This window comes from Mastomys coucha, unplaced genomic scaffold, assembly GCF_008632895.1.
Source record: "Mastomys coucha isolate ucsf_1 unplaced genomic scaffold, UCSF_Mcou_1 pScaffold6, whole genome shotgun sequence".
Lineage (NCBI taxonomy): Eukaryota > Metazoa > Chordata > Mammalia > Rodentia > Muridae > Mastomys > Mastomys coucha.
Window position 1 is genome coordinate 113,690,096 of NW_022196912.1, and position 11,876 is coordinate 113,701,971.

Here is an 11,876-nt window from a genome sequence, read left to right on the forward strand (position 1 = left end):
CCCCCCCCCCCCCCCCAGAACATTACAGTTCAGCTATGAAAGTATTTTGGCTTAAAGGGAAAAATGCAGTAGAAGCTGGCCAATCTAACAACTTAGTAACACTCGCCAGCCCTTTGCAGCAAGGATTTCATTGGAAGACTCGAAATGAGGCTTTCTGAATGCACAGGGGCACATCCCACCCGTGACTGGGTCTTCCCAGGCGATCTCTAGCTTTGCTTATTAAAGCAAGATGTCACAGGATCACTTCAATAGTGATCACTTCAACAGTGCACTGTTCATTGGACGCAGCCACCAAGGTTAGTCTTAAACTGCCTAAGAACCTCACCGAGGCCCTCTGACTTAAAACTCTGTGTTCTGTCCTTTCTCGGGCATCCAATTTCTTCAGGATTCTAGGGACTATTTTTAGAGGAACATTTTTTTTCTTGTTGTTTTTCGAGACAGGGTTTCTCTGTGTAATCCTAGCTGTCCTGGAACTCACTGTAGACCAGGCTGGCCTCGAACTCAGAAATCCGCCTGTCTCTACCTCCCAAGTGCTGGGATTAAAGGCATGCGCCACCACGGCCCGGCTTAGAGGAACATTTTACACACACTTGAGGTATGTGGATTTCTAAAATTCATACCTGATTACTTGGTTTCCTTATGACTTCATTAATGTAAGAACAGGTGTAATTCTAGTTATTCAGCTGGGCAGGTTAAATATTGTGAGCACTTGTATATTCCCCATGGAGGTAAAAAGAGCCTTTAATACTCATATTAAAGTTGCTTTTAACAATGTTGAAGTGATTTCTAGGGCAAGTACGAGTTGAACTTCATTTTTAATTGACTGTTTCCCTCTTCAAGAAAACAGACACTTGTCTATGTTTTAAAAAGAAAATGAAAAATGGCCATTTTTTTTCACATTTGGGAAATGTAAGTGATCACTCTTAAGATTCTATTAACTCTGATTAGAAATTTTTCAAAGAGAAGGGAGATTTCGTTTACCTTGTGACGGCAGAGGGCTAGGTCCTTCATGGTGACCACGATATTTTAGTTAGGATCTGTCTTTCCTGCTCTCTCGTCCTGCCCCCACCCACTGTACCTTCTGTATGATGAAACCTTTACGGGTTTTAGAAGGCAACTCTCAATAAAAAACTGAATAGAAATATAGAGGAGAAAGTTGACAGCTCGCATTACAGTTCCCACAAAGATGCCTACAGTCTATTAGTGAAGTGCTTTCTTGTTGGGTGTTGGGTGTTTTTCTCTGAACACAGCATAAATCCTCAGTGAAACAGACAAAATACTTTTCATCTAAAAATACATTAGTGGGGAATAAGTGCTATAACTCAGCCAGTAGAGTGTTTACCTCTCACATACCACATGGCATTATATACAGCATGGCAGAAAACAGGCTTGTAATCCTACCATTTGGGGAGTAGAGGCAGGAGGATCAGAAGTTCAAGGTCATCTTTATTAATGGAACAAGGTCTAGGTCAGCTTGGGTTATAAGAGACCCTATTTCTTAGATATATATGGGGCTGGGAATATAGCCCAGTGTTGGAGAGCTTACCTAGCATGTTTGAGGTCCTAAATTCAATCTCCAGTAAAACACACACACACACACAAATACATATACATACATATACATGCACATATAGACATACATACACACATATACACACATACATATATACACACACACAAACACATATGTATATAATGTATATACATATACACGCATACATATATACACACACATTACAAATACATAAATATATAAACACACATACATATACACACACAAACACATGCATATATACACACACACAAACACAAATACACATAAATATATACATATATACATGCATACATACATACATGCACACACACATATACACAAATACACCTATACACACACATACACACATCATGATGGTTTGGGCTAAGATCCAGTGTCAGGCCAACTTCCTAGCGGTGACCCCCTCTTTTGTTGAATAAATCTAGAGCAGACACTTATGAAGGGCCTTATGGAGATCTCAGAGTTGCTTCTGATAACATCCCAGCGATGTCTTCTTAAAATTTGTTGTCTCCCCAGCACTTCTTCTTCATAAAAACAGACATTGTATTTCAAAAAGAAGTAAGACGAAGGCTTGACTGATTGCTGTTTTTGAGATGTGTTTCCTCAGACTAGCCAGAGTGATTGCTATCTGTTCTCTCCTTACCCCAGGTAAGTCTATAAATGGCATTTGCCAAAGATGGAAAGAATCTTGGATTTGTTCGACTCATGTTGTCCCAAGTCCTGTCAACTTAATTTCACTTTTACAGATAACTGTAGGCCGGCTCACCAGAGCCATAGCTTTTCTTCAAGGAAAAGATAACCTTTTCATTATGCAAATGGAACAGTGTCTTCCTCTTATTGCAAACTGAGCACCATTGACTACAGCAGTGGCTTTAACAGCTACCCAGTGTTCCAGATGTGCCCTGATTGATATCTTTACATTCTAGCCACCTCCCAAGCCAACAGATCGACATGTAGGGTTTGCATCTTTATTAGCCACTTTGCTGAGGTTGGCTATGATCTCAACCAACGAATACTTGGGAGTCTGAGAAAAAAAAATCTGTTGTAAATTTAAAAATTAAAAATACACGTGAGATCATGTCTCTGTCAGTCTGGAAACATCACAGTGACTTTCAGTAGCATTCAGAAATGCCGTCTTTACAGTCTGGGGAGGAAGTAGGCCCTGCTGTGGCATCCTTATCCACCCTTGCTAGTCTGTCTCCTGGTACCCATCGCCCCCTGCAGGGAACACTCTTTCCCCAACTAACTCACCCCAAGCCATGATCATTCCCTTTTCTTTTCTTTTCTTTCTTTCTTTTTAACCTTTTTTATTTCATCCTTACTTACTCCTTTCCGAAATTCTTCCTTCTTTTAATGCCTAATCTCTGTCAACTTCCTTCTCTCTGAAGAATTTATTCTAAGAGATCATTCCCTTTTCTAGGACTCGGCTCATGCTATCTTTCCTCAAAGAGGTCCTCCCTGACCCCCATTAGAGGCTGAACTGTGTCCCTCACAATGCCTATATTGAGGTCTTAATCCCTGTACCTTATATTGTGACTTTATTTGGAGGTAGGTTATTTAGAGAGGTTTTTCACTAGAGACCATTAGGATGGGAACACGTGTCTGCGCGCGCGCACACATGTACACACACACCACACATCACACATACTTACATACACATGCACACACACAAATGCAGACACAGAGGGATACACACACATACACACAGACACATCACACACACTTACATACACATGGGCACACAGATACCCACACAGAGAGACACACACACATACACACAGATATATACTTGCACATACACAGATACACATACATACTACACACACACACTACACAGACATATCACACACACACACACACACACACACACACACACACAAGGTCAAGTGGAACCATAATGAAAAGACAGCTGTGTCACAAGGAGATGGGCCCGTGAAGGAACCAAGTCAGACACTTCCCTCTTGGACTGCAGTCTCCAGACTTGTGAGGCAATAGGTTTCTGTGGTTAGGCCTCACAGTCTGTGGTATTCTGTGATGGTATCTCTAACAAACTATTAGACCTGCTCTTCCTCCCTACAGTCTAAGAGTCCCTGCCTGACCTTGCTTCACACTCTGTCTCCTCACAGTGCATGGTAACATGTACCCATTTATTTCTGTCCACATTACCTTGTTTCTCCTCTACAAATCGTAAGTATATAATAGGTGCTCAATAAGTACCTGATTAATAAATTCCTAAAGAGAAATGACTCTCCTATATGAAATGCTATCCTGTAGCTCTGTTCTAAAGTCTCTATGAGGGACACTTTGAGAAGCCTATGCACACAGATGTTCAAGATCCTGTTAAAATCAAATAAACCAACTCTTCTCCCTGATAAACAGTAAGATCCTGAAATGATGGCGATCCTGTGAGGACCTCATAAAACACATTCAAAGGAACCTAGTGACTAGACAGGTACTAATTAAGTGGGAGCTATGAATATCAAATCAAATGTAAGAAGAGAAAGTGTACTTTTCTCCCCTAAAAAGGCAGAGACACTTGAAAGTCTTTGGGCACCTCACTATTGATAATTTAACTAAATAAGATTAAAAATTCAGACCAAAGGTAGCAAAATTATAAGACAGCAAGGAAAAAAAGAGGCCATTGTGTGGCTTCTTGTTCCCATGTACAGTTTAAGGCCGTGCAAAAAATAGAGTGAAATTAATAATGCTACTGGAAGGTGGAGTGTCTCTGTCATGGAATAAATTGACAAGTGTGTGTTGACAGACGGCTACTATCTATTATGTAAAAGTTGAGCACAAGGTGCTTGTGATTTACCTAGTCAAGCAAGCCTCCAATATTTTGGACAGTAAGCTCCTCCCACTAGAGCCTGGGCTGGAGCCATGACCTTAACTGAACCCTTGCTGCAAGATCTTCCCTGAAGTTAGTGTTCCGTTCATCTTTGTTGAATGAAGAAATGAATATCAAATTCAAGCAACTCCATGGCAGCTTTCTAGAAGGCTAGCACCAACGGCTCCCTTGCTTCAGTGGTCTAGGAGCAATGACTTCAAGCTGTTAAAATCTTTAAGAGGGCTTTTGGTCAGCCAGCTTTACCTGGTTCACAGACATCCAACCCAACAATTCAGAGATGCCTCACATTCTACCCTTAGGTCTACCTTGTGCCTGCAGTGCAGCTCTTGGCTGCATCGAACTGGATGTCTGTTATTTTTGTTCTCTCGGCACATGCTTCCCTCTCCTTTAGGTAACAGAATCTCAGTTTTCTTTCCCACACTCTTGGCTCACATAGGTAAAGTGGAACCAAACCCCTTCTCTGCCCCAAGCATGAAGAGAGACAAGGGTGTATCCCAGTACAGGCTGGGGAAGTCTGAGGTACCTCTCCATTTGACAGGCCAGATGGACTTAGGTAGGGACTAATTCAGTCCTAGGATCTGTAAGAGACATGCTCAGGGAAGCCTTCTCTTTTTGTACAGATATTTTAAACTCTAAGCTACAAGCCTCATGCTAGTCAACTAAACATGTGAGCAGAGATGTAAGCCAGCTCGAGGGTGCGTGTGCATGTATGGGCATGTGTGTGACATGAGGGGACATACCATTTTGTCCCTTGGGTACAGCTCTGCCTGGAACCAGAACCTCTTGAGCCACTCCGTCACGCCGCCATCCCATACTGACTTCAGCAACTATCAGCTGACCTGTCATGGCTTGCTGGGGGATGATTTGAACGACAGAACAATAGGGAGCAAGCTTCTCTTCGGTTTGCATCTCCGTAGCTGATGAAAGTAGGTGTGAATAAAAGGCAGCAGAGATTTACGCATGGCCCTGGAACCAGGAGATTTGCCTTGCCTCCGTTTTATCTATTGAAAAATTATGTCAATGACAGAGCTCTTTGTGTGTGCCCAGGTATGCCTGTGAGCTCATGGGAGTGCATTTGCATGTGCTGGTTTGCATGCATGCGAACTTGAATGCAGAGGCCTGGGGACAACCTCAGGTGTCACTCCTCAGCTGGCATCAAACCAGTTTTTTGAGATAGGGTCTCTCACTGGCCTGAAACACACCAAGCCCAGGCTAGCTGGGCAGTGAGCTCCAGGGATCCACCTGCCACTGTCTCCTCCGTACTGGGCTTACAAGGACATGGCAGCAGGCCTGGCTTCAGTGCCAGTATGCTACATGAGGGCACAGAAGAAGCACCAGCTTTGTATCAGGTGGAACCCAGTTGAAATAACTATCCCTGAGTCCTGTTCAGTACTGGGTAAACCGGTTCTTTCTTCTGATTAGAAAGGGAAACCCAGCTTCTGTCCCACTGGTTGGGTGTAAGTATCTGCGCCTGACTCTTTCAGCTGCTTGTTGGATCTCTCGGTGGGCAGCCATGCTAGGCTCCTGTCTGTAGGTACATCATAGCCTCGGTAATAGTGTCAGGCCTTCCCTTGAGCTGGATCCCACTTTGAACCTGTTACTGGACTTCCTTTCCCTCAGGTTCGTTTCCATTTTCGTCCCTGCAGTTCTTTCAGACAGGAACAATTCTGGGTCAGAGTTTTTGACTGTGGGATGGCAACCCCATCCCTCCACTTGATGCCATTTTTCTACTGGAGGTGGACTCTACAAGTTCCTTCTCCCCACTGTTGGGCATTTCATCTAAAGTCCCTCCCCTTGGGTCCTGAGAGTATTTCACCTCCCAGGTCTCTGGTACTTTCTATAGGGCACCCCCAACTCCTGTGGTGGAATTAGGGAAAAGCTGGAAGAAGCTGAGGAGGAGGGCAACCCTGTAGGAGGACCAGCAGTCTCACCTAACCTGGACCCCTGAGATCTCCCAGACACTAAGCCACCAACCAGACAGCATACACCAGCTGTCCCAACACATATATGGCAGAGGACTGCCTGGTCTGTCCTCAGTGAGAGAAGATGTACCTAACCCTCGAGAGATTTGAGGTCCTTGGGAGTGGGGAGGACTGGTGGGGTGGGGACATCCTCTTGGAGACAGGGGAGGAGGAACAGTTAGAGGGCTGACTGGGAGGGGGATCACAACTGGACTATTAAAAAAATGTTAAATAACAACAACAACAACAACAAAACAACAACAACAATAATAGGGAAACCCATGACCAAGAGTCAGACTGGGTCTGACTGCTAAATTCTAGGCAGTAGCAGTGGTAGATTAAGCCAGAGGCTCCTGGAGACAGAGTCCTTTCTTACAGAAGCTGTCAAAAGCCCCGCGGTTCTTTCTGTACTGGTGGAGCCAGCCAAAGTTCCCTTCAATAGGGAGATGAATATTTTGAGAGACTTGAAGGAAAAGGATAATGGTGGCTTTAGCTCAAATCTTAAGGCTGTTGAGAGAAAATAGCAGCCTTGGTAATTTCTTCTTCCTGTTTAAGCACTTCAGTGAAGGGCCTACCCCTAAATTAAGCAGGGAAGTGGAGAAATCTAGCTCACAGGCCAGAGGCAGACACGCAGGCCTATTTGGCCAGAGATTTCAGTACATGGGAGCTTTCTGACAGGGGGACTGGGGAACTGGGCCAAACTGCCATATAAGAATCTCCTGGTATGCAAAAGTGGGGGTGGTAAATAAGTTGAACTTACTTCAGAGACACAACAGGCCTTACCCCTTAAGCCCTTTTCTCTTCCTCCTTCTCCACCCCCATTTTCCACTGTGCTAAAATATGACATAGAATTTGCTACCATAATCATGCTTACACACACACACACACACACACACACACACACACACACGCACACACATACATATGAATAGTACCAAATATACATTGTTGCCACCAACCATTGCTGTGAGTTTTCCATTGTCTCCACTTGAAACACTGTGCCTGTAAAAACAACCTATTGAGGACAACCGTGTTGAGGACGACCAAGTTTTGTTCTCCCTTGCTGTGGATTTGGCGGGCCTAGGAAACTGACAGAAGGAATCCCGAAGCACGTGTTTATCTATGACTCTCTTGTTTAACAACCTGAGGAAGTCTTCCAGGTTCCGCGAAGAGTTCCTTCCTTTCTATGCCAAATAACACTCTGCTGTGTGTGTGCATTAATACCTTTAGTTTGTCCATTTATTGTGGGCAGAAGCCTAGACGATAGGATTTTTAAGAGTTGGTTGAGTCTATGGACAAAGTCTTTGTCCATATGATGGTATAGTGCGGGGTGGTAGAGCCTTTGGGAAATGGAAATTCATTGTCCTAAGATCAATGGAGATGTGAGGAACACCTCCTCACCCCCATATACGTGTGTGTGTGTGTGTGTGTGTGTGTGTGTGTGTGTAGGGGTGTAGGGGTGTGCACCTGAAGTACCTGTGGAGACCATGGAGCTGGTGTTACCAGCAGTTGTGAGCCACCTGACACCCCTGCTGAGAACTGAACTCAGGTCCTCCACAGGACTGGTGCTTGCTTGGAGCTGCTGATCCATCTTGGCAACCTTTTGCTCTTTTTATGAACTGGTCAGTGTTTTGTCAAATTGTTGGATGGTAACCACTTATAGATGTTTTACACATATTTTCTCTTGTTCCATGAGTTGATTTTTCATTGTCTTGTTCTTTCATGTCCAGAGCTTTAATTAATTAATTACTTATATTAAGTTTTTATTAGATGTGTTTGTTCTAAGTGTCTTTGGCCTGTGTGTATGTATGTGCACTACAGGCACACTTGGTGCTCTCTGAGGACGGAAGAGGGTATCAGATCTCCTGGAACTAGAGTGGAGATGATTGTGGGCCACCTTGTAGGTAGTGGGAATTGAACCTGGGTCTTGTGCAAGAGCAACAATGCTCTTAACTGCTGAGTCATCTCTCCAGCCCATATTTCCTTTCTAAGACAAGGCTGGCTTTAACTCCTGATTCTTCTGTCTCCACTTCTCAAATGTTGGAAATACAGAAGTGACCCACAATACCTGAGAAATTTTTTTTCAATTCTGCAGGAGTGTTTCTTTTACAAACTTGCGTGCCCTTGTGTTTGGTGCATAGTCCTCTAGGTGGACTCTCTTTTCCCTTTGGTGAGTATAAAGTGTCCTTCCCTATCTCTTCTGATTAGTTTTTGTTTGAAGTCTATTTTGTCAGATCTTAAAATGGCTACATCAACTTCCTTAGGTCTATTTTCTTGAAATATCTTTTTCCATCCTTTTGCGCTGTGGTGATTTCTATCCTTGATGTTAAGGTGTGTTTCTTGGATGCAGCAGAAGGATGGACCCTGTTTGGGGATCCATGGTTCATCTGTACCTTTTTATTGGGGAACTAAGACTGCTGATGTTAAGAAATATCAATGATATTTCTGTGCTTGTTGATTACTGCTGTTTAGTAGTAGCAGTTGTTGTTGTTACTGTTGTTGTGTGTGTATTTTCTCTCCTCTGATTTTCTGGTGTAAGATTATTTATTTCTTGTATTTTTATGTGTGAATGTAACCTCTTTAGGTGGGAGTTTTTCTTCTAGTGCCTCTTTTTTTTTTTTTTTTTTTTTTTTTTTTTTTTTTTTTTTTTTTTGGTTTTTCAAAACAGGGTTTCTCTGTATAGTCCTGGCTGTCTTGGAACTCACTCTGTAGACCAGGCTGGCCTTGAACTCAGAAATCCACCTGCCTTTGCCTCCCAAGTGCTGGGATTAAAGGTGTGCGCCACCACTGCCTAGCTTTTCTAGTGTCTACTATAGGCTGGATTTGTAGATAGACATTATTTAAATTTCTTTTCTTTTATTTATTTATTTATTATCATGGATGACTTTATTTTCTCCATCTACAGTGATTGCAGTTTTGCCTGGTATAGAAGTCTGGGCTGGGTGAGAGGCCTGGGGCCTGTCTCGGAGCAGCGTGCTGCTCCGGCCAGCAGCAGGCCGCCCTTCGTGGGACCGGGAGCGGTGGCCGCCCATGGAGAAGCAGATCGTGGCGGTGGAAGCTGTGCGTCCACCGCCCCCACCCCCACCCCCACCCCATGGAGGGCATGGACGTGGATCTGGATCCCAAGCTCATGCAGAAGTTCAGCTGCCTGGGCACCACGGACAAGGACATGCTCATCTCTGAGTTCCAGCGGCTACTCTGCTTCCAGCTCAACCCGGCGGGCTGCGCCTTCTTCTTAGACATGACCAACTGGAATTTACAAGCAGCAATTGGCGCCTATTATGACTTTGAGAGCCCAAATATCAGTGTGCCCTCCATGTCCTTTGTTGAAGATGTCACCATAGGAGAAGAGGAGTCAATATCCCCTGATACCCAGTTCATAAAAACATGGCGGATCCAGAATTCTGGAGCAGAGGCCTGGCCTCCAGGGGTTTGTCTTAAATATGTCGGGGGAGACCAGTTTGGACTTGTGAACATGGTGATGGTGAGATCACTAGAACCCCAAGAGATCGCAGACGTCAGCGTCCAGATGTGCAGCTCCAGCAGAGCAGGCATGTACCAGGGACAGTGGCGGATGTGCACTGCTACTGCGCTCTACTATGGAGATGTCATCTGGGTGATTCTCAGTGTGGAGGTGGGTGGACTTTTAGGAGTAATGCAGCAGCTGTCATCTTTTGAAACGGAATTCAACACACAGCCACATCGCAAGGTAGAAGGAGACTTCAACCCGTTTGCCTCTCCCCAAAAGAACTGACAATCAGATGAAAACAGCCTAACAGACCCTGGGGGTTCCGAGTTAGACTCGATCAGCAAAAATAGATGGGCTCCTGTTCCTGACCAAACCGAGCAAGATCAGGATACAGAACTCTGTAAATCTGTCCCCCAGCAGTCACGCAAACAACTTATCAGTAGTGACTTACAGTAAGGGGCTCCACGGGGACTGACCCTTTCGGCCAGTCTTAAATGGGTATCAGCAAGAAGAAAAACTAACAAAAGACAGAAGGCCTGACTTTGGGGGAAGAGGGCAAGGGGTTCCTCTGGATTGCAGACCACATCGCACGGACCCCTGGCTCAGACCCCCACCCCCAATCACGGAAGAAGAGGAAGAAAGAGACTAGCTTTGAGTGAACTCAGTAATCATGTGTGAATGCTGGACTGCAGGAGTGGTGTGAGGCGACCGAGAAGAGATCCACACAGCCACCTTGGGTTTTGGTGATGACGTCAGTCTAATGAGTTGTTAGGTCACTTGGGAAGGGGACGAAATTTAAATGGGGGAAAATAAGCCATCTTTTTAAACAAAAATTATTTTACCTACAGGAAAAAAAAAAGTCTGGGCTGGCGTCTATGGTCTCTTAGAGTCTATAGAATGTGTAGGCCCTTCTGGCTTTTAGAGTCTGCATTGAGAAGTCAGGTGTTAATCTGATAGGTCTGCCTTTATATGTTACTTGGTTTTTTCCCTTGCAGCTTTTAATATTCTTTATTTGTTCTGTATGCTTACTGTTTTGATTATTATGTGCCAAAGAGAATTTATGTTCTGGTCCATTCTACTTGGTGTTCTTTATGAGTCTTGTACCTTGGTTGGAAGCTCCTCTTTAGGTTAGAGAAATTTTCTTCTATGATTTTGTTGAAAATATTTTCTGAGCCTTTGATCTTTTTTTTGTTTGTTTGTTTTTTGTTTTGTTTTGTCTTTTTCTACAGAGCTGGGGATCAGATTTGGAGAAGAGGGAGAGGTGAAGATCTGTAGTTAGCCTACCTGTTTCCCTGGCAGCAGCTCCGCTACAGAGCTGGAGATGAGACTGGGGAATTGGATTTGGAGCAGAGATGGGAAGAGGTGAAGATCTGCAGTTAGCCCACCTGCTTCCTGGCGGGAGTCCTGTGCTGGTTGTTTGTTTGTTTGTTTGTTTTAACAGATCAATTCTTTCATCACTGAGAATTGATCTTCTTTACCCATGCTGCTATTCTCTATTATACAGAACCCTTTGGTATAATACAGCCTCTTCAACTTTCTTCTCATTATTAATATTTGGATAATCTTTCTCCATTTCCTTATTTTAACCTGCTTGTGATACTGAATTTCCTATCTACAAGATCTAATTGACTCTTGCTTTTGTATCCAGGCACACTCTGGCTGTTAGTTATATAGTGTGGCTACTGATGTGGTTGGATGGGTGTCTACCATTGTACCGCTTTGTTTTCTGCTTGGTTACCTTACCTACTATTATTTTTCATGTCTTCCCCCATTTTTTTCTTCACTCTCTTATTTTTTTTGGTTGTTGTTGGTGTGTGTGTGTGTGTGTGTGTGTGGTCACAGGATAGCTCACAGGTCCTTTTGTTTTTTAATTGGAATTTTCTTTTTCTTTTTCTTTCTTTCTTTTTTTTTTTGAGGAATTAGAAATTTATTGGCTGTCATCCAATGGTCTCTCTAATTTGGTAATTGGAGAAACAGGTCCGATATTACACAATCCATATACATTTTCAGCTTGTTTGTTCATGACAGTGCCTTGTTGTGTAC

General features: G+C 43.7%; 1 protein-coding gene and 1 pseudogene across 2 annotated transcripts in view; one reads left to right on the plus strand and one right to left on the minus strand.

Moving 5' to 3' along the window:
* The window catches only part of Efcab11 (EF-hand calcium binding domain 11), a 239,261-nt gene that overhangs the window by 7,206 nt on the left and 220,179 nt on the right, over nt 1–11,876 (minus strand). The window lies entirely within an intron of this gene.
* On the plus strand, nt 9,444–10,336 carry LOC116080830 (annotated as a pseudogene).